The 22,903-nt window shown below is 41.2% G+C and overlaps 1 long non-coding RNA gene across 1 annotated transcript; it reads left to right on the plus strand.

The window, feature by feature from the left end:
- Nucleotides 1-1,543: 1,543 nt before the first annotated feature.
- Nucleotides 1,544-22,903, plus strand: LOC137201796 (uncharacterized). The gene is made up of 3 exons (XR_010932365.1): nucleotides 1,544-1,598; nucleotides 7,925-8,058; nucleotides 22,730-22,903. It is a non-coding gene; the product is annotated as an uncharacterized lncRNA (long non-coding RNA).

Raw genomic sequence — 22,903 nt, forward strand, 5'->3', positions numbered from 1 at the left:
TGAGGGCCCATTGGGCTTGCAACCCCCAGCTACCACCACCTCCCACAACAGTCTATATAAGCAGACCATGGGCAGGAAACCTCTGGAGTCCGAATTCTTTGTGTACTGGGGAGTCTAGTGTACTTTTCATGGGGAGCAGTGGGGTCTCTCCACCCCAAGTCCAGTGAGGAGTTAGATTGGAGGTGTTTGAAAGAACAGGGAACTAAGCGTCCCCTGGCCGGTGCTTGTTGAGCTACAGAAAATTGCAGGCCCACCTTGATGCTAGCAGGTTTGGAGGAAGTTCTCAGGAAAATGTCTCTGCCCTCCCAGAGCTTCTAGACCCTGAAGGAGGAGGGGAAGCAGAGGGAAATCGCAGACTATATTTCCTCCTCACCAAAGGAGAGGCAAACCAGACAGGCAAGGAGAGTGAGAGCCTGCAGCTTCAAACAGGACAAGACGAAACTTTACATACTGTGATGACACTGTGCCAGTAACTGGAGGTAAATGGATGTGACCCATATGGCTTTGTGGCTTTAAAAGAATGTGGAAGAACAGAGTTGACAGCAGCTGCTGGAAAAAAATAAATGAGGGTGTTTGAGATGCTGTCTGGAAAATACATAAACATCATGGATGCTTAATAAGTAGCTGCCACTTTTTGAGTGCGTATGTGACCCAGACTCTTTGTAAAGCAACAACAGAAAGTGACATAACACTTTCATGACCCTTTTGAAGAGGTTATTATAATTCCTACATTACAGAGAAGGAAACTAAGGCTCACAGGAGGGGTGCTAAGTGGCCAAAAGCCACACAGCAAAGTAGCAGAGCCCGGCAGGGTCAGGGCCTCCATGCACAACTCTGACACCAAAGCCATGCTGTAGCTACTGCTTCTTCATGGGAAGTATTGCAATAATATGCTGTTCCCTAAATCGGGGAGAGTACTTGTTTCCTTCTGGGAAGCAATCCCTGAGCTTTGTAAATGGCAGTTCATCAGTTCACATGGATCCCCACAGAGGGGTCCTGGCCAGAGAGCCTATGAGACTCACAGATCTGCTATTTCAGAGCCAGAGGCTGCTTTGCTGAGCTGGCATTTACATGGATCTGTTTTCCTACTTAAAGTTCAAGGCCAAGATGAAGTCCCAGGGTTAAGTTTTGCTCCTCAGGCAAAGCTTTAGACAGTGTCTAGGAAAGGGCTTTGTCAATGGAAAAGACACTGAGTCACTGGACTCCATTCAAAATGGCGGCCACCATGAGTCTCTTTGGGGTGTGGTGGATCCTCCAGCCCTGCAAGTAAAATCAGAGCCATTCATCGCCTTGGTCTCTCCCTCACACACACACCCATTTATGAGCGTGAATCACGGATTTCCAAATAACAAGCATGAACTACTTTTTATTTTAACACCCACCGCAAAGCCTAGCTCCTTCTCAGCCTCCCAGCTACCTGCCTATCAAGTGGATTCTGACTCTCCGAGGGGAGGGGCAGGGCTGGTGGAGCTATTCAGTCAGTCCCCAGGAGGTTCAACACTTGCAGCAATTTGTAGTGAAATTACCAGCTGAACTTGATTTAGATCCTGGCTGGAGCCTTCCCTGAAGGGTGTGGTGTGAAAGCCCAGCAGTTTGCTGTGAGTAAAAGTCTTACAGTGGTTGACTGGACTGAGGATCAGGTTGGGGAAGACAGAAGGGGATGGAGTTTGTACCAGCAAGGCTGTCAGCCCCTAGATGCTGTGCTCGGGGGTCACTCTAGCTCTTTTTTAAGTCCCTAGAAATATAATGCTGTTTATTCCATAAAACTAGGATAGGCACAGGCTGACTGGCTTGCAGAATAGTGCAAAAGCTTCTTGTTTAGGTTAGGGGACCATCTTACAGGTCAAATTTACACGGGGGGGGGGGGTCAGCTTTCTTTCCCTGGGGGATGGAGGAATGGAATCTGCATCTCAATTGAGCTCTGGATCCTCCCCTAGATTTAAGTCACTCCTAAAATAGGAATTAACGCTCACACTTCATGCTTGTAATTGTGTAGTTACCGGAGATGAAATGCTATCTCAAGTACTGTTGAAGCCGAATATGGCCTCTGTGCCCTGTCGACTAAAAAAAATATATTCACAATCTAAAAATTGACAGTTATGTTTTATGTGGGAAATTTTAGGACTTCAAGCTTGGGAGGCAGCATCTCAAGTAACTCTGAGAGAGCTGCTCTGAGGAGGTGAGGGGGGAGCCAGGATATATAGGAGTTTTGCAACAAAGGACAGGTAGTCTGAACATTCAAAAGATTATTGTTAATTAAAGAAATCCAGATATCTCAAGTTAAGGAATTTAGTGCTTTTCTATGTGTGGGAAGAGGCAAGAGACTGGGCTCACTGAAATCATTCCTTTGAGATGCACCTCAGCTATCTGGGGCCACTATCCTGTGTTTTCACATCCTGAGTTTCCTCAGGGCTCACCGCAGGGAATGGCTGCAGTCTGATGGCTGCTAGATGGCAGGTGTTCTTTTCCTTCCTGAGTTCCCTCAGGGCTCACCAGCTCACCAAGGGCTGTGGATGCAATTGCAGATGACTGTGACATCCTTTGTTTACTGATATGGCAGGCAGTATTCCATTTATCAACCCCAACACGGAGTTAAATCTTGGAGACAGAGTTTTGGGTAAAGTAGAAAAGAATAGCTTTATTGCTTTGCCAGGCAAAGGGGGCCACACTGGGATAATGCCCTCAAAACTGTGTGTCCCAACCTGGAGGATGCAGTGAGGAGTTTTATAGTAATGGTTCAAAGAGGGCGTGATCAGCTTGTAGACACTCTTCTGATTGGTTGGTGGTGAGGTAAGTGGGAGTGAGCATTATCAACCTTTTGGTTCCAACAAGTGTGGGGTCTACCTGCTTGCAGGCAGCATACAGTTAACTTCTCCCACCTGGTGGGGGATTCAGGCTCTGCAAAACAGCTCAAAGATATTGTTATGTGTATCCCTTGAGGGGGAACCAGGACCCTGCCCTAAGGCTGCACTATTGTTTCTTGACTATTCCTCTCTTGTCTCTCCATTCCCTCCCTTCCCTAATTAGCAACTGTTTGAACCTGCCCCTTGGAACTCAGGGAAGGTCTTGGAGGCTGAATGAAGCCTGTTTCCTGTAATAAAGAAATGGGGGACACAGAAAGGCTTTTGTACCCAGGAGCCCCATGGGGTCCTGCTTGGTATCACTATCTCATTTAATATTTATAGTTAACCTGGGTCTGATGCATGTAAGTCTCATGTGACAAAAGAGAAAAAAAAAAAATCAAGCATTTGGGCTAGGACAGTAATGGATGGCATTACAATCAGTGCTGAGGGCTTTGTCTAGTATGTTTATCAATACCCCCTAGAAAATATTTCATGTCAGATCTTTTAAGAATTTATGCTTAGGAAAAAAAATCCACGAAAAAGCATCTTTCCTTCCTTGGGAGTCAGAGTCCCTGTGTCTGATTAAGTGGTCATGCAGCTCATCATGCTTCCCTTTTCCCCCAGGCTGCCAGGAAGACCAGAGCAACAATTAGTGGGCAGTTATTGTAATTAGCCCACATGCTTAGCATTGTTTCTTCCTCCTTTCTTTTAGTTGCTCTGTTTTCTCTGTGTAACCTGTTTATACAGAGATACCTCAGAGTCCTTGAGAACTGGAGGTCAGCTGTGAATAAATGCTTGACTATAATAAAAAGCAAACAGAACCATGTAAGTGGCAGAGCCTGGACTGGGCAGATCTCCTGATTCCAAAAGCAGCACATTTTCCACATCACCATACTGCTCATTCTGGCAGTTCTGGTGTGATTCTGCTAGAAGATGTAAGGTTGGATCTTAACAAACAGCACCGCGAAACAGAGGAAAGCTTCAAGTGAGCTTTATTAGGGAGCGCTCCCGGGTGAGGTTCACTGGTCCAAGAGAAAGGGGCCAGAGAAGTCGCACCCGGGCGAGGGTTGGGCAAGATTTTATAGGGGAAGAAGGGAAAGGGGTGTGGTGAATCTGGGAGGGCGCAGGGTATTCCTTATTTGGTGGTCTTTTCGGGTATCCTGGGGGACCGTTAGTCCCGCCCCTCGAAAGGCGGGAAGGCTGGGCCAGGTGCAAAGTCCCCAGGTCAGTTCCTGGAACTGGGTGGTCCAGAGAGTTTCGGCCTGATGCAACCTGTGAATCTGATTGTGTTCCCCTGCCTCAGGCCAGTTGGCCTTACAGAAGATGACCCAGGAACTAGGCACATTTTGGTTCCTAAGGGATGGGGTGACAGAGGCCGGGGGACACCATGGTAGCACGGCTGTGCCTTCACTTGCCTGGACAGCAGGGAGCTCAAGCCTTATCAGAGCAGGATGGTCTGGCAGTTGCTGGCTACATGCCATTGATTTTCCCTCTCAAGAACAACCCAGCAGTCTTTCCCTAAGGGGGAAAATTTAATTACAAGAAATTAACAAACATTTGGAAAAAAAAGGTAGAGCAGTTATTCTTCAATTAGAGAAAAGCTGGCTTTAATCACCTTCCTGCCAGATGTCCTCTTGGGAGGCAGGCGCTTGTGCAAATGAATACTGGAGCGGGGAATTAGAAAAGGAGCTTAGGGTCTGGGTGTCTCTCCCACTTGTACTGGCTACCATGTTAAATCCCAGATTCAAGGCTTACTTAGCTATTTTCAGATCTCTTAATCTTCCTTCCGTAAATATGATGTTGCTTCAAGTCTGCTGGAGCCAGGGAGCTTCAGCAGAGCCAATTCTTTGGTCTGTGGCCACCCTGGGCCAGAACAACAGGAGTGCCCAACTGTCTTCTGCTGGAAAATTCCATACTCCTCACACCCACCTCCTAGGAAAGAATCCTGTGTGTGTGTGTGTGTGTGTGTTTGAGAGTGTGTTTGCACATGTGTGTGAGTGAGCATGTGTGTGTGTGATGGTGTGTGTGAGTGCATGAAGGTAGGTGCATGTTCATATGTGTGTGCATGATGAGGAAATGTGTGTGTGGTGGATCTGTCAATGTGTGTGTGTGTGAGAGTGAGCATGTGATTGTGTTGATAAATGGAATATTTATAAATGGAATGGAATATTTATAAATGGAATATTTCCTTCCATATCAATAAACAAAGGATGTCACAGTCACCAATGATTGCAGCCCCCCAGCGTGAGCTGATGAGCCCTGAGGAAACTCAGGGCTGAAAAGAATACCTGCCATCTAGCAGCCATCAGACTGCAGCCACTCCCTGCGGTGAGCCCTGAGGAAACTCAGCATGTGAAAACACAGGATACTGGCCCCAGATAGCTGAGGTGCATATCAAAGGAATGATTTCATTGAGCCCAGGCTCTTGCATCTTCCCATACATAGAAAAGCATTAAATTCCTTAACTTGAGATACTTGATTTTCTTTAATTAACAATAATCTTTTGATGCTTCCAATTACCTGTCCTTTGTTGCAAAACTCCTATATATCCTGGCTCCCCCCTCACCTCCTCAGAGTAGCAGTTTCTCAGAGCTATCTGAAACACTGTCTCCCGGGCTGCAGTCTTCATTTTGCCCCAAATAAAACTTAACTCGCAACTCTCAGGTTGTGGATTCTTTTTAAGTCATCAGTATCTATGAGTGTGTGAGCTTGCACGTACATATGTATTTGTGTATGTGTGCCTGTGAATTGCATGAGTGTGAATATGTGTGTGAGTCTGTATGAGTGTGTTTTTGAGTGAGTTTTTGAATGAACGTGGATGTAAGTGCGTGTGTCAGCATGTGTCTGTGTGTTTGCTGGAGTCCCTCCAGCTGCATTAATGGGAGGCATGCAGGGAAGAGAGAGCACCGGAACAGTCAGAGTGCTTGACCTTGCCCTGCACTGACGGACAAGAAAGCGTGGAGCTCAAACAATTGACCTTGAAGGAGATGCCTTCCCATCTCCCTCACACACCCAACTGCCCTTAAATAAATAAGGGAAGGCGGACAGACACAGTTCCCTAGAAAATAAGATAATGACATAATCTTCCCAGTAAGCTTACTACACTGGACTCCACAGCTAGTCAGGCACATGGAATAGCCCACAGCCAGGTTCCTGATGAATTCTTGACCGCCCCAGCTTGTTCTGAATTTCATGAATGGGATTCAGGAGCTGGAGTCATTTTAGGGAGCAGCAGGACCAATGACGTCATCTTAGCTGTTAAAGAGTAAAGTCCATGGGGCTTCCCTGGTGGCGCAGTGGTTGAGAGTCCGCCTGCCGATGCAGGGGACATGGGTTCGTGCCCCGGTCCGGGAAGATCCCACATGCCGCGGAGCGGCTGGGCCCGTGAGCCATGGCCGCTGAGCCTACGCGTCCGGAGCCTGTGCTCCGCAACGGGAGAGGTCACAGTGAGAGGCCCGCGTACCGCAAAAAAAAAAAAAAAAAAAGAGTAAAGTCCATGAGAGGGATCTTGTTTCCCTTATATTCTGAGGACACAGAATGAATCCAGGGCAGAGCTGGGGCCAAGCTCCAAGTTCTTGGTGTACATGCAGAATGTGACTTATCCTGGTTTCCTCAGAGATGCTGCTGTCTCACACCTTGTCCTGCCTTCATGCTAATCCCTTCCCTGCCAGCCCTTCATGTGCCGTCTAGCTCATGGCTAGATTATTTACGTGGTGTTATGATCGTTCTCCTTTTTTACCTCATTCTATCCATCACTGCCTTCATCAACCTTAAAATTGCCTTGAATGTGTTACTCCCTTGTTGAGAGATATTCAGTGGCTCCCTATTACCTAGATAATAAAATCCAAGATATTTAATTTGCATCCAAGATCCATGGTAGTCTAATTTCTACCTTCCTTATTTCCTATGTACCTTTTCCTTGATAAAAAATGGTTTACTAATTGCATTACTAATGTACTCTATTTATTCTCTCTTTCATGCAACAAATACATATTGAGTACTTTCCAAGTCTCAGTCAGTGTGCTAGACACTGTAATAATAACATATACTTAATAAGTACCTACCGTGTGCCAGGCACACTTCTAAATTCTGTAGATGAAACAATGTACAGGCTTCTGCATGTACAACTGCAGGGGGAGCCATGTACATAGAGGACAATAGATGGTGACTTTTCGGTTTTGCAACACATCAGCCCTACGTGTAACCTTCACAACAACCTTAAAAGAGAAGTGGTTATATTTAACCCACTTTACAGTTGAAGGAAATAAGCCACGTCGATATTAAAAGATAAATCCATTATAGAGTAAGTTTCAGTGCGGGCGTTGAAACCTGAGGCTTGGCTTCAGAACCCTTATGCCTGACCTCTACTCCACCATCCCTCCAAATATATATTATCTCATTAAATACTCACAACAATGCAATGAGGCAGCTGCATCATCATTATATGGGTAAAAAAATACAAGGCCACAAAAGTTAAATGATTTGCCAGATATGTTTCTAGCCCAGATTTGAACCCAGGTTATGTCAGTATTCTAAAGCCAAGATAGAATTATGCTAATTGTAATTAGTGTTTATTCTGGCAAAAACACTAAGTTTGGATCCCAGAGGACATGGGCTAAGATCTTGCCACTGTCCAGCACTGGTGTTCATTCTTTTTGCAACTTAGTTCCCTCATTATAAATATAATGGGATTTGACTACACCAGCACTTCTCAACCTTGGATGTGCTAGAGAAGGACTTGGGGAGTTTCAAAAAATATGCCTATCTAGGATTAATGTTTTTCTATATTTCCCCAGGGATTTGAATGTATAATCAGTGTTGAGGATCTTAGATGTGCCATAATCACCACCTTGGGAGACTGACTTCTGTTGCTTCTCCCACTTCAATGTCTTTTCATTCTTCCTCAAGGCAATGTGTGGCTTCTACTTGAAAGACATTGTTCTTGGACACTATGTTAGGCAGGATAGGCTAGGTTGTGCTGCAATAACAAATGACCCTGAAATTTATCTTACGTATTATTTCTCACTCATTATTGCTTGGCTGAAGTTTTAGTCCATGTTGTTTTCATTCCTGGGCCCCAGCTGACATAACAGCACCTATCTGGAAGATCACCAACAGATGGAAAAGAAAAGATGACAAACCATGTGCATGGAAAAGTGGAGAAACTCTGAGGGTGATAACTACTGGTGATGACTAGAATAGTGAATGTTGTTTGGTAAGTAGTGAAACCACAGACTGGAACTCAGTTCATCCTGATCTCAGAGCTTGAAAATATTACCCCTACCTTCAACAAAAGCTGTTCCAAGCGTACAGCTGTTCCAAAGGAATCCTGTGGGATGCTGAGGGGTTCCAGCCTCTGTTATTTTGATTCAGTGGGACTAAGCAAAGGCCCAGAAATCTACATTTTATTTTTATTTTTTATAATTAATTTTTATTGGAGTATATAGTTGATTTACAATGTTGTGTTAGTTTCTGCTATACAGCAAAGTGAATCAGTTATACATATATATATATATCTACTCTTCTTTTAGATTTTATTTCCATATAGGTCATTACAGAATATTGAGTAGACTTCCCTGTGGATTACAGTAGGTTCTTATTAGTTATCTATTTTGTATATAGTAGTGTGTATATGTCAATCCCAGTCTCCTAATTTATCCCTCCCCCCTTTCCCCATTGGTAACCATAAGTTTGTTTTCTACATCTGTGACTCTATTTCTGTTTTGTAAATAGGTTCATTTGTACCATTTTTATTAGATTCCACTTATAACCAATATCATATGATATTTGTCTTTGACTTCTCTCAGTATGACAATCTCTAGGTCCGTCCATATTGATGTAAATGGCATGATTTCATTCTTTTTTTATGGCTGCATAATATTCCATTGTATATATGTACCATATCTTTAAAAGCCTTTCCCCACTCCAGGTGATTCTGATGCAAGTGATTTGAGGACTGCATTTTGAAAAAATTGTGTTACTTCCTTTAAAGAAAAAGGGAATGGCATTTCTCCTAAGTACTTGGCCTATTTGTCTGCTTATCTAGTCAAATTTCCATTGACATATTATAAGTTCCCACTTTTTTCCTTTTCAACTTTTCTTATTCTTGTTGGTGAGGATGTTTTTGTGGGTGGATAATCAAATTATAGATCTGTTAATTCTAGAGTCTAGAATTCTAGGGTCTAACCCCTTTTCATGAACTTCTCAGCTCTGTACTAGATCCAATCTCCTTGATCCCCCTCTCACATCCCTTCTCCAAACTGCATGTATAGTCCAGCCCACTGGATGCAGCTAAGTAGACAGGGAAAGCCCCAGGACACGGGAGCACATAAAGGAAACCTCCCCTTCTTTTTGTCTTTGGATAAATGGAATTCTCTCCCAGACAGCTCAAAGCCTCATATCTGTTTCCCAGGAAAGGGGATTTCTGTCCACAATTGTGCTTCCCATGATCTACATGATCCTACATGATCTGCTCCCTGGCACCGTCCCAAGGTCATTTTCTAGCATCCTGCCCCCCATTTGCTAAGATGACTGCAACGGCCCTCTTTCTGTATATATTGCAATACATCTAAAGAATTCTCAGTCAGTTTATTGAAAAGACCTTCCCATGCATCAAGTGATCTTTGTTCCTTAAGTGAGAGGGGGCATGGGAGAGTGGAAGTTCTTGGGCTTTTAAAGCATATGATGGCTGCTAACAACAGAGCTGTGAAGTGAGCCTGCCTGGGTGAGAACCCTAGCTTTACTATGCAGTAGCCATAGCAACTTAGATAAATTACTTAGCCTTATGGGGTCTCATTTTTGTCACCCATAAAATGCAGATAATGGTAGGACAGTTCCAAGCATTACATGACAACACAGGTAAATATTAGCTGCTATATTCGAAGCCAGGCAGACTTGGATTAAAGCTCTCCCTCTGCCGTGTGCTTGAAGTTAACCTCAGAAGTCTCAGATTCCTTGTCGATAAAATAAATGGAAAATTGTCTACCTCCTAGGGCATGATGTGGAGAGAGTACAAATGCTGATGTTTAGAAAATTCCCAGATCATTTCCTGGCACACAGGAAATGCTTCAGAAAGTTAGTTCAGGAGCCTGCATTGCTGACAAACTCAAGGCCTGTTGTCTCCTAGAACCTCAGATGCCCAATGTACCTAGACTGACTGCTAGAGAGAACGTGGTAGGGCACAGGGAAGGCATGCAAAATTTTCACCTACCACACTGACTGTGGAGGTGCCAGGAAAATTTTGCACATGCTGTAATCAATACGAAGGCTTTTCTCATGGGGGAGGGATAGATTGGGAGTTTGGGATTGACATGTACGCACTGCTATATTTAAAATAGATACCCAGCAAGGACCTACTGTATAGCACAGGGAACTCTGCTTAACATTCTGTAATAACCTAAATGGGAAAAGAATTTGAAAAAGAATATATATGTATGTATGTATGTATAACTGAATCACTTTGCTGGACACCTGAAACTAACACAACATTGTTAATCAACTATACTCCAATATAAAATTTTTTTAAAAATCAGAAAACTGCTTACAATATCTTTCAGGAAAATGACCCTCCACTGTGCCTGTCATCCACTCATATTCTTAACAATGTTGCAAGGGCATGGTGTATGTGTGACTCTCACCCCAGATCATGGTTTCTGGCTGAGTCTATCGACTATGCCCGCAGAATCCTTCTTAACACGGCGCTGCATGACATAGCACTGATTAATTAGTATTTGCAAGCACGCTGAAACCCATTTGCTGTTTCTCCAAGAAGAGATCCCTGAGCTGAACTCAGGCTTAATTCGATCCAACACACACCTTGCCCTGAGATTCCCATCTTAGAGCCCTGACTCTGGGCTTTTGTTGGCTTCACCTTTGTCATGTCTATAGTGATTTTATTACATCACTGTTAACTTCAAATCAGCCAAAACAACTCAGCAGGTCCAAGTGAGCCAGAGTTATAGTTTCCCCCTTTATCTTCTTCAAAACTTTGTCTAAGAACAGCAACAGGGGGCAAAAAACAAAAAAAAAAAAACAAAAAACCAACCAGAAACAAATCCCTGGGAAGCTCTGGAGCCTTCATCCCCATTTATTTTACTGCCTGGATGTAATTTGAGGAGATGCACTAAAAATGAACAGATTGGAACGAGTGTTTCAGTCCTCCAGGCATGAGACAAACTCTCCAGGAAAGTGATCTTTAAAATATTTGGAATTGACCATGTTATTTTAAACCCTCATAGCGATGGTTCTTTTTTTTTTTTTTGCGGTACACGGGCCTCTCACTGTTGTGGCCTCTCCCGTTGCAGAGCACAGGCTCCAGGCGCGCAGGCTCAGCGGCCATGGCTCACGGGCCCAGCCACTCCGCGGCATGTGGGATCCTCCCGGACCGGGGCACGAACCCGTGTCCCCTGCATCGGCAGGCAGACTCTCAACCACCGTGCCACCAGGGAAGCCCGACCATGTTGTTTTAAACCCTTATAGCAATGGTGCTTGTCTTCATCCTTGGATAGAAAACTGCCCACTGAAGTACAGTGGGCAGAAAGTCCCTCTGTTTCCACCCACACAGCAGAAGCCCCACGGCAGAGGCATCTCTGTCGCCTGTGTGTGTGCCATTTCTGGGCTTGGTGCTTTCATGTCTTCAAGCCATTTTTCTGACTGGTCAAGGCTGATTCGGAGGACCCAGTTCCTGACCACCGAGGATGCCCCATGCCAAGCCAGAAAATGTCTCCCTCTGCCCTTGACAAGGGAGTCTGAAAGTTTTGTAAGAAAAATATCCCAGCAACATTCCAGCTTTGTCAGCTCATGCTGCTGCTTCCTGCTGCCCTTGAAGTTTCAACTGGACCCAGGACTCCTTTTTACTTCCTGTTCTGAGCCATTGTCCGGTGCTCATTACCCACCAGCTGTGGCCCAGCTGTTAAATTCCACATCAAAGGTGGCATCATGCACCTGGCGTGTGAGCTGATTTCCCTTCTGCCTCTTACCATGGTGCATTAAGCCTTCTGGGTCTTTATTTTAAAGCAGCTCTATAAATGTCAAATACTATTAACTGTCCAAGTGAGAGGTGGGAAAGCCAAAGGGCTTGGGAAGACTGAAGAATGGAATAAAACCTTAAAAATATTTTTTCCCCCACCCCTGTTCTTTCCTTTTCTGGCTGCCACTTTAATTTGGATACCCAGACTAGCAATCAAAGCATTGCAGTGACCATCCCCATAAATATGTTAGTTGATACAAATCTGAAACATTAACCAAGAAGAAAACCAAGATGATTATTATTATTATTATTGCTCACATTAGCAATGATTTTGGCATATAAGATAGAAATGTAGGCAAATGTGGCTTATTATAGTTAAAGAGCTTTCAGTCTAATAAGATGAAAAACGAAATCCTCAGTATATGTGGTGTCCATGTGACCACGAGTAGTTCTGCTTTCTCTGAGGTGGCAAAGTATGCCAGTGCATGGATATCCCATCTTGATCGACATCAGAGCTGTTTTTACAATAATCTTTTAACTTCTTGCTTTTAGTCTCACCCCTTCTGATACATCCTCTCACTTCCAAGTGATATCCTTTAAATGAAAGTCATATTAGGTCATTTTCTTGTTATTTTTGTTAACATCCTTAGAGGAAGTGGAAGAAAGAGCAAAGGCAACTCACTCAAGTGTAAGCAAAATCTTCCTGAATTCACCTTTCAATAGCTAAAAATTCCTTAAAAAAAAAAAGCTGTGTTAATTTATCTACAAATGGTAGATAATTCAATGGTAGATTGAATGACACAGACAGATAAAAATGTTTGTCTCAAGAGTAGAAAACTTTCAAGAATATATTGATATAATGACTCTTTCCTAAATAAGACTTTTGACTTTTGGAAAAGGTTTTGTGAGTGTGCATGCCTTCCACCAACTAATTTCATTCATAAATAGCCAATATGTCAAACTTAGAAGAATTTATTTATTTTCTTGGTGTTTTGCCTTCTTTGGAATGTAAATATTCAATAACCAAACCCGAGGGAGTATTAATAAATGAATACTGAAAGCTTTCAAAGAGCAAGTGAAAGCTTTCAAAGTGTAAGATGTCACACGTGCACTGGGTTATTTATGTTATTTAGCTGAGTATTAAAACCCATTGGAGCTTTTCCCTTTAATTGATCTCAGCTAAAATCCTGGGGATATCTGGCTGGATTCCAAGCCCGCTGGATTAATTTTAGCAGGGCCAGGCTTTTCCCAAAGGGAATGCTTGCTGGTAAGCTAAGATTTATTTACCTCATACGAATTTCTAAACACATTTTCAAAACTGATTTCAATAAATGCCATACTTTGAGGTACTATCTAGGTACGATTTATAGTTAAACAAAGGCTTATACTACATAGACTTACTATATTGTATGAGTTTTCTATTGCTGATGTAACAAATTACCACAATTTTAGTGGCTTAAAAAAACAAGTAGGGGCTTCCCTGGTGGCACAGTGGTTAAGAATCCTGCTACTGCAGGGGACACGAGTTCGAGCCCTGGTCTGGGAAGATCCCACATGTAGCGGAGCAACTAAGCCCGTGAGCCACAACTACTGAAGCCCCCACGCCTAGAGCCCGTGCTCCTCAACAAGAGAAGCCACGGCAATGAGAAGCCCATGCACCACAACGAAGAGTAACCCCTGCTCGCTGCAACTAGAGAAAACCCGCACGCAACAATGAAGACCCAATGAAAAAAAAAATGTAGGAATTTATTATCTTACAGTTCTGGAGGTCAGAAGTTCTAAATGGGTTTCACTGGGCTAAAATTAAGGTGTCAACAGGGTTGTGTTGCTTTTTGAGACTCTAGAGGAGAATTCCTTCCCTTGCCTTAACTGGCTTTAAGAAATTTTCTGCATTCCTTGGCTCCTGGCCTCATTCCTCCATCTTCAAAGCCAGCAATGTTGGGTGGAGTCCTTTTTCCCACTGCCATCTCTCTGGTTCTTACTTCTGATTCTTTCTTCCACTTTTAAGGACCCTTGTGATTATATTGGATTTACCTGGATAATCCAGGATAATCTCTCTATATTAAGGTCAGCTAATTAGGAATCTTATATCCATTTGCAACATTAAATCCTCTTTGTCATGTAAGGGAACATGTTCACAGGATCCAGCCATGTGGACAGCTTTCAGGGGCCAATATTCTTCCTACCATCCCTATTAGTAGGCATTGAGGTTTCAAGTCAACCAGTTGGGGAAAAATATCAATCCTTAGTGAAATTCAGCAAAGACTGAAGACTAGGTCTTGAAGTGGATTAAAACAGAATAAGTGTTTGGCATGCTCTGTGAAATCTCAGATCCCAGTGTGGGAGCTGTGCCGTTGATTGTTTGAGAACAAGCATCTACTCAGTACCAGACACTGTTGAATCTGTGTGTAATTTAAAAACAAATAGGAAAGTCCCTGCCTGCCTTCAGGGAGCTTGTCAATGGGAGGGAGGGACAAGCATGTCAACAACATATAAATGGCAAAAGATGCTGACAACTGTGGTCCAAAGCAAGGACTGCTTCATCTCGGTGATGGAATTTGAAAAGCTCCTCACACTAAGGGCATGAATGGGGCTGAATATTTATCAATGAATGAATGAATAAACACATGAATGGAGAGGCATTCATGTTGAGGGAATTCTAAGAGCAAAAATTATTAGGCAGGAGAGGATTCAGATTTTGTGGGGTCTGAAACTTATACAATCTTGGGGACCCTTCTTAAGAAGAATATAACATCATGAATGCAAAATTAAGCCAAAAAGTAAATATTATTTAGGAAGAGAAAATGTTAGAAAAAATTGGAAAGCACCATAAGCATCACAAAATCTGGAATTATAATATAGTATTAATTAGCCAACTAACAACTAAACCTCTCTAATACATTTTCCCTTTGTTTTTGGCTACATGTCCTTTCATCACTACTTCATATGACAATGACTTTACTATATTACGTTTAAAAAATGAGGTATAACTGACACATAACATTATATCAATTTCAGGTGTACATCATGATGATTCGATATATGTATACATTGAGAATTGATCACCACAATAAGTCAGATGCTTTTTCTGCATTTATTGAGATGACCATAGGATTTTTATCCTTCATTTTGTTAACGAGGTATATCACACTGATTGATTTGCATATTTGAACCATCCTTGCATTCTTGGAATAAATTCCACTTGATCATGGTGTATGATCATTTTAATGTATTATTGAATTTGGGTTGCTAATATTTTGTTGAGGATTTTTACATCTAAGTTCATCAGGAATATTGTCTTGTAATTTTCTTTTCTTGTGGCATCCTTGTCTGTTTTGGGTATCAGGGTAATGCTGGCCTTGTAAAATGAGTTTAGAAGCATTCCCTCTTCTTCTGTTTTTGGAAGAGTTTGAGAACGGTTGATACTAATTCTTGTTTGAATGTTTGGTAGAATTCACTAGTGAAGACATCTGGTCCTGGACAATTATATTTTGGGAGGTTTTTGATTACTGATTCAGTCTACTTACTTGTAACTGGCCTGTTAAGATTTTCTATTTCTTTTTTTTTTAGGCCGTGCCCCACAGATTGCGGGATCTTAGTTCCTCCACAGGGCATGGAACCTGTGCCCCCTGTAGTGGAAATGTGGAGTCCTAACCACTGGATGGCCAGGGAATTCTTAAGATTTTCTATTTCTTCATGGTTCAGTTTTGATAGGTTGTATGTTTCTAGGAATTTATCCATTTCTTCTAGGTTGTCAAATTTGTTGGCATATAGTTAGTTGTTCATAGTAGTCTCTTATGATACTTTGTATTTCTGTGGTATCAGTTCTAATGTTTCCTCTTTCATTTCTTATTTTATTTGAGTCCTCTTTCTTTTTTTCTTGGTGAGTCTAGTTAAACGCTTTTCAGTTTTGTTTAGTTTTTCAAAAAATAGCTCTTATTTTCATTGATCTTTTCTATTTTCTTTTTAGTTCCTATTTCATTTATTTCTGCTCTCATCTTTGTTATTTCATTACATCTAACTTAGGGCTTCATTTGTTCTTCTGTTTCTAGGTCCTTGAGGAATAAATTTAGGTTGTTTATTTGATTTTTAAAATTTGTTTGTTTTCAGAGTTTGGTATTTATTACTATGAACTTCCCTCTTAGAACTTCTTTTGTTGCATCCCATAAATTTTGGTATGTTGTATTTCCATTTCTGTTTGTCTGAAGGATACACCCGCACTAACAAACTTGTCTGTAACCTAAAGCTAAATAATTGTTTTTCTTGTCTGTATTTGCCTCTTTCTTATTGTCATCTTATTCACCAGGACTTAATGTAAGTAGATTTCGTAGAATTGAGATATTTATTGGTTTTGTATTTGTCATCCTTAGAAATGTTAATTAAATATTTTATATTGGTAATATAAATGTATGTACAATGTGTGCATGTATGTATTTTAGGGTGTGAAAGGGCTGTGCTTTGTATATGAAAGTTTCTGTGTCATCATGCTAAATATGTCCATTTAGAGGAAAAAAAACCTAACAAACCTCTCTATAACATTTTGCCTTATTTTTTTTGCTGCATATTCTTTCACTGCTTCTTCATATTACAATGGTTTTATTATATTACTTTAATAAAAGTATTTGGAAGAATTTTTTTTCTACATGGTTGATACTTTTTCTTTATATTTCTTAGAATTGGTATGTAAAAAACATGTGATTTCCCACACAGATATATTCTTTGTTTGTATTAGTACCACAAGATATTATACTCAGAATAGGGGAATTTTGTTAAATCATATTTTGTGTAACTCCCATAAAAGAGAGAAGTATAGTGAATGTTTATAATTATATTTTATACTTTATACTTATATATTATACTTTATAAAGTGTATTTTATACACTTTATTATTATATGTACTTCTGATAATAGAGAACCACCCAATTTTGACTGGATATTAGTGAGAAAAAAATCTTCCACTTAAAATTTTACATGTTTGAATGAGAGCATTTTCCACAGACTATTCTGGCTATTCTGGCTTTGTGTGGTTTATACCTTGTTTCTCCTGCATGGTCCATATGCTGCCAGGTCCCAGAGTATATGTTATTATTGTGACATAGCTGCTGTCTTTATGTCTTGACACTATATGAGCTGTTATAGTGGGTAATATAAAAAACTTGGGAGCTGTTCTTAGGCTGAGATAGCTATAAGTAACTAATCTATATATAATATTGGTTGCAAAGCACATAAATATTTTCCAATGATCCAAAATTACAAGTATTCTCAACTCAAATATGCCTTAGCCAGATCCTCCAAATGCCCATGGCTACTCCAATGCCACCAACACTAGACAAAATATAATGGATAAGAAATAAGAATAAAAAGATGTTATCTGTTGCTGCAAAACATATCACCCCCAAAACTTAGTGGCTTGAAACAAACATTATCATTTATTATGTCATGGTTTCTGTGGGTCAAGAATTCAAACAAAGCACAGAAGTGATGACTTATCTCTGCTCCATGATGTCAAGGTTTCAGCTGAAAGATTTAAGAATTGGGCTGGAGAATCAACTTCCATGTTGGTTCATTCACATGGGGGGCAATTTGGTGCCAACAAATTGGTTTCTCTACACATGGGTCTCTAAACAGGGCTGCCTGAGTGTCATTATATTGTGGCTGGTTTCCCTCTGAGCAATCCAAGAGTACAAGGTAGAAGCAGCAATGTCTTTTATGACTTGCTCTCAGAAGTCACACCCATCCATTTATGATTGCAAAGGTAGACTCTTATTCATTATAAAAAAGACCACATGGGAATAAATACCAAGAGATAAGGATCATTGATGTTATGCAGTCAATGTTTGTGTTTTCCCAAATTGCTATGTTGAAGTTCTAACCTCCGTGGGATGGTACAGTATTAGGAGATTGGGCCTTTGGGAGGTGACTCGGTTTGGATGAAGTCATAAGAATGGGGCATTGATGGGATTAGTGTCCTTACAAGAAGAGGAAGAGAGACCAGAGCTCTCTCTCTTTCCACCATGTGAGAAGGTGGCTATCTGCAAGCCAGATCTCCCTAGGAACTGAATCTGGCTGGCACCTTGATCCTAGGCTTTCCAGCTCCGAGAACTATGAGAAATAAATGTTGTTTAAGCCACTTGGTCTTTTGAATTTTGTAATAGCAGCTGGAGGTGACTAAGACATTTGGGAACCACCTTGGAAGCTGGCCAACAAAGGATATGTGATAATTGTAAACAACTAAAATTAAATTTTCTCATGTTGACATATTCAAATAATTATATGACCATGTGACCACATTTTTATGGTTTCTACCAGAGCTTTAGAAGGGGGAACTAAGAAACTGAATCATAAGGTTTATTTGTTTCTTTTCTAAAAGTTTGGCTTTGTGCTGCTATTCAGATCAATTCCCTCAAAATTCTCACTCCTTGAATAGAATTTCTCACATACAGCAAACTCTATTTTTATTTCTACCATAAGCCTGAGATGCAGGGAAGTTCAGGGTTAATATTAATAATGAGATGCCATAAATTGGTTTACACCATTGAGGTCAATTTTAAAAGAATACCACAGGTAGCCTGAAAGGAGAAAAGAGGTTGGAAGATGGTGGCCTAGAGTTTGAGGCTGGGTGCCTGGAAGTCCAAAAGGGCAGTCCAATTTGTGACTGTGAACCTCAGATCTTGTTTTGAACATTATGGCACATGTTGCTAATTATCCTCTAGAATCCATTCTCCTGATCTTGCTTTTAGAATGGAAGACTTACCCTATAAACTACCTGCCACTTTTATCAAAGCACTTGGCTTTTTGGCTACAGATACCACATTGCACCGCTCCCTTGCAGATAGGTGTTTGCTTAAGTTCTAGCCAAAGGAACATGAGAAGTGATGTGTGTGACATGATGTAATTTCCTTTAAGGAATGTTTGTTAGTTCTCCACTTCCTTTCTTTTTTCCTTTCTTCCTTTGGGGAAGGAATGGAGAGAGTCACCTTGGATTCTGGTATGGAAGCCACATGTTTAGGATAAAAGAACCACCCTCTCAGCTCTAGAACTCTCACCTCTGGACTGTTTTGTGAGCAAGAGAGAGAAAACTACCTTCTGGTTTATTTAACCCATGGAAATTTGAAGTTTCTTTGTTACAGCTCTTTAGACTGACCCTTCAAATAGTAAAATAACAAGTTAAAGTCTCATTACCCTTCACAGAAACATTTTTTTCTTCATTGACCAGATACTTGATGGAAAAAGACCCCAAACCCATGTTGGAATAATCCACAAATCTCCTCTGTGTTCCCATGCTCTGGCCTGGCCTTGTAGAAGTAGTCTTTTCTCAGCAGCATCCTCTGAATGTGAAAAGACTATAAGAGTGATTATTTCACTCCTGATGTCTCCTCTCTGCAGATATGTGATTGAATGCTTTGCCTGTGAAATTCTCATGGTGGGCATTTTTGCTATTTTCTCCTGCTCACCTGATTTTTTTTTGGATGGGTCAAACCTTGTAGTGGAAGCAAACCTGTCAGCGTGTGACAAGAGTGAGGTGAGAAGTGGATGTATGGTCTGAGGTTACAGGAAATGGTTGTTTATGTAGCCTTATTAGTACTCAAGGGATTGCAACATGAGTGTTAAATTCAAATGTTCTGACTCACTATTCCCTTGAGAGAAAGACTTCAGAAAACACAGGTGTGCGGTCTACTGAGCTGGTGGTTTCCTTTACAGTTCATCCCTGTAGAAATAAACTTTGACATTCTACCCCAGGGGTTGCAAAGTTTTGCCTCCCAAAGAGACCCCTGGGGTGATGTGTATTTTAGAAACCTCAGACGTGAACTTGTATTTAGGCAGGACTTACCTTGAGAGACACCACTCTTTCCTGGTTTTCCTTCTTCCTCACTGGATGGTGCTTCCTGGCCTTCACTTTGACTCCTTCTTTTCTTCTGACTATGAATGCTGACTTCTGAATCAACCTTCATCCTCAACTATAAACTGGGCCCCATGGCTTTAAATATCATCTAGGTTTCAATGACTTCCATATTTCCACCCCTGACCTCTCCCTGGAATCCCAGAATTATACATTCTAAGTGCTAACAAGGTTTTCTTCTTGTCTAATAGGGATCTCAAACCTAACATGACAAAACAAAAAGAAAAATAATAAAACTCTCCCAATTTTGCTTCCTTCTTTCCCCAAACTGCTTCTCATTTTAGTTAAGGTAATGCTATAAAAACCCAATGATGGCTCAAACACAATAGAAGTGTGATTCTCATTCATTTAGAGTTAAAATCAGGTGTTCCTGATCAGCAGTGGCTCATTTCTAGGTGGTGGTTCAGGTTTCTGAGTTCCAAATCTCATGGTTCTACCATCTTGAACATTTCGTTTCTGAGATCACCATGCCCATCCTTATTAAGGAGATGGAAGAAAAAAAAGCATGAGGACCATGCATGGAAGATGTCTATGGACAGTGCTAGAGGTGACATGGGTCAATTTTAACTACATTTTCTGGCTAAATTTTCAATGCAACTGCAAAAGAGTCTAGGGATGAAGAGAAAATTACTTAGTTTGTGGCATATTTCACACTTTTGGCCAGAAAATACCCATTTCCTCCTTGTCCTCTTACACAAAGCACAGTTCAAAATCCAGGATCTCTAGCTGTTGTGCAAACCTCTTGGTCAGATCTGGTGTGGGGGGGACCTATCAACCACTGTTCCAGTCACGTGGCTCATCCAACTCTGGAAAATCCACAATCTCTTAATTTTCTATTTACATGTTGGTCTCTGTTTGCGAACAGCCAATTCTCACCTGAGCTCATCTCTTCTTTGTAATACTTCACTAAAGGCAGTCAATAGTAACTAATGCATACTAATGCTCTAAATTTTGCCAACCAATTGTCCCAGAGCTACAGGTCAGAAGGCCTTTTTACCAAATGTTTCACGATGCAGAGTGTGAATCTCCATCTTTCTTCTCTCTGCTATCAGGTTCCTCAGTGCCTGCCCATTATGCCAATACCACTTACCTTTTTTTTTTTCTTATGGTGACTCTCCCTCCTGGAATAATTTCTGTACTGTAGCAAGCACAGTAATGAAATGTAAAACATTTTGAAAATATTGGGCTTTTTTTCTATCATCTCAATAATTTTTTCTTCCTTCCACCCAGTACTTTCTCTGCTTCAAACTCTCCAGTAGATTCCTATTGGATTTAAAATAGACTCTATGATGAATTACAAAACTCTGTGTCATGTAGCTGTCATCTATGTTTTCAGCCTCTTCTGGCACCCCTCTTGTCCTATCCCCTATGCCACATTTACTTAGGACCATTTTCTGTTTTATGAACATGTCCAGCTCCTGTCTTTGTATTAGTTGATCCCCTTGCCTATGATGCCCTTCCTTCCTCCTCTCCTTCCTTCCTTCCTTCCTTCCTTCTTTCCTTCCTCCCCCCTGTTAAAATGTAAGATACTTGAGACCAAAAATTGATTCAGTTTTATTCAATGACTATTATATTCATAGACAAGAACAGTGCCTGCGTGATCATAATTGTCTAATACATATTTACTGAGTAAATGAATGAACTCTTCTTGAGGAATTGACAGTACTAAATTTTACAATGAATCCTAGAAGTCTAGAACTAGGAGAGACTTTATTGATAATTGAATATGTCCAATTTAATCGGTAAATAATTGAGTAATCAAGTTGCAAGATTGAGAATATTTGAAACATTGGCTTTTCTACCTATATATTCTGTGATTATATAACGTGATTTATTCCAAATATCCAACCAGTTATTCTCAGGGACCAAGAATTACCATATTATAATCCATTTGGAGTCAATGACCAAGTGACAATTGTCACTGTGTACCAGATTTTCTCTCTGCTAAAACTAATTAGTCAATGGGATCAAAGATAAACTTTTCTAATGACATAGTAACTCTCAGGGGATTTCAATAAAGGTGAGAGAGAACATTTTTGCTGTTAAACTTTAAGCTCTGCGGCTAGTAAATCAGGAGTTGGCACACTTCAGCCCATGAACCAAATGTGGTCCACGCATTTTTGTAAGTAAAGCTTTATTGGAACAAAATAATACCTATTCATTTATGTATTGTCTATGGCTGCTTTATACTACAAAGGCAGAACTGAGTAGTTGCTTCAGAGACAGAATGTCCCTCAAAGCCTAAAATATTTATTTTTTTTGCCCTTAAATTTTTTGTCCACCCCTGTAAGTAAACTATTGTCCCTGCAACCTCCCTGCCCCAACCCTTATCCACACCCCACAAATCTATATCAAGTTATTAAAATATGGAACTTTCTCATTGAGAAATATAAAAAATACATGCTACCTTATCCAAAGGCACAATTATGCTTCCTTTTAACCATTGTATCTAATGCAAAGCACTTTTTTTTTTTTTTTTTTTTTTTTTTTTTGCTGTACGCGGGCCTCTCACTGTTGTGGCCTCTCCCGTTGCGGAGCACAGGCTCCGGACGCGCAGGCTCAGCGGCCATGGCTCACGGGCCCAGCCGCTCCGCGGCATGTGGGATCCTCCTGGACCGGGGCACGAACCCTCGTCCCCTGCATCGGCAGGCAGACTCTCAACCACTGTGCCACCAGGGAAGCCCCGCAAAGCATATATTTTAGGAGGATTCTGACACATGAAGATGCTTCACAAGAAAATTTAAAAAATAACATTGAGACAACTAGAGATCCAATTATAGGTCATGGGGAACTGTCTGTTGGTTGTCCCCAGTATTTATATTTCATTTTTTCTCTTTAGTAATTGGAACTTTTAATTTTAGCTGGATAGGTAGCCATCCTGCTGAAACTGTGTTTTTCTAGCCTCTTTTGAAGCTTGGGACATATCCTTATGTTCTGGCCCATGATATCTGTGCAGAGGGAATGTGGGCAGTTCCTGGACCCTGACTTTCCTTTTCTGTCTCCACTTACCACTGACAGGGATGCAGATACAATGATGGAATTTGAAGCCACCAACTTAGACAATGAGATGGAAGCTTCTTGCTGAGGTTGGCAGAACAACAGGAAAGGAAGGTGGGGTCCTCACTACTGTGGATCCATCATGTGGGTCTAGGACTGTTGACTAGTATGTCCTAAACTAGTACGGTGCTAGAA

Source organism: Pseudorca crassidens, chromosome 1 (assembly GCF_039906515.1).
Source record: "Pseudorca crassidens isolate mPseCra1 chromosome 1, mPseCra1.hap1, whole genome shotgun sequence".
NCBI lineage: Eukaryota > Metazoa > Chordata > Mammalia > Artiodactyla > Delphinidae > Pseudorca > Pseudorca crassidens.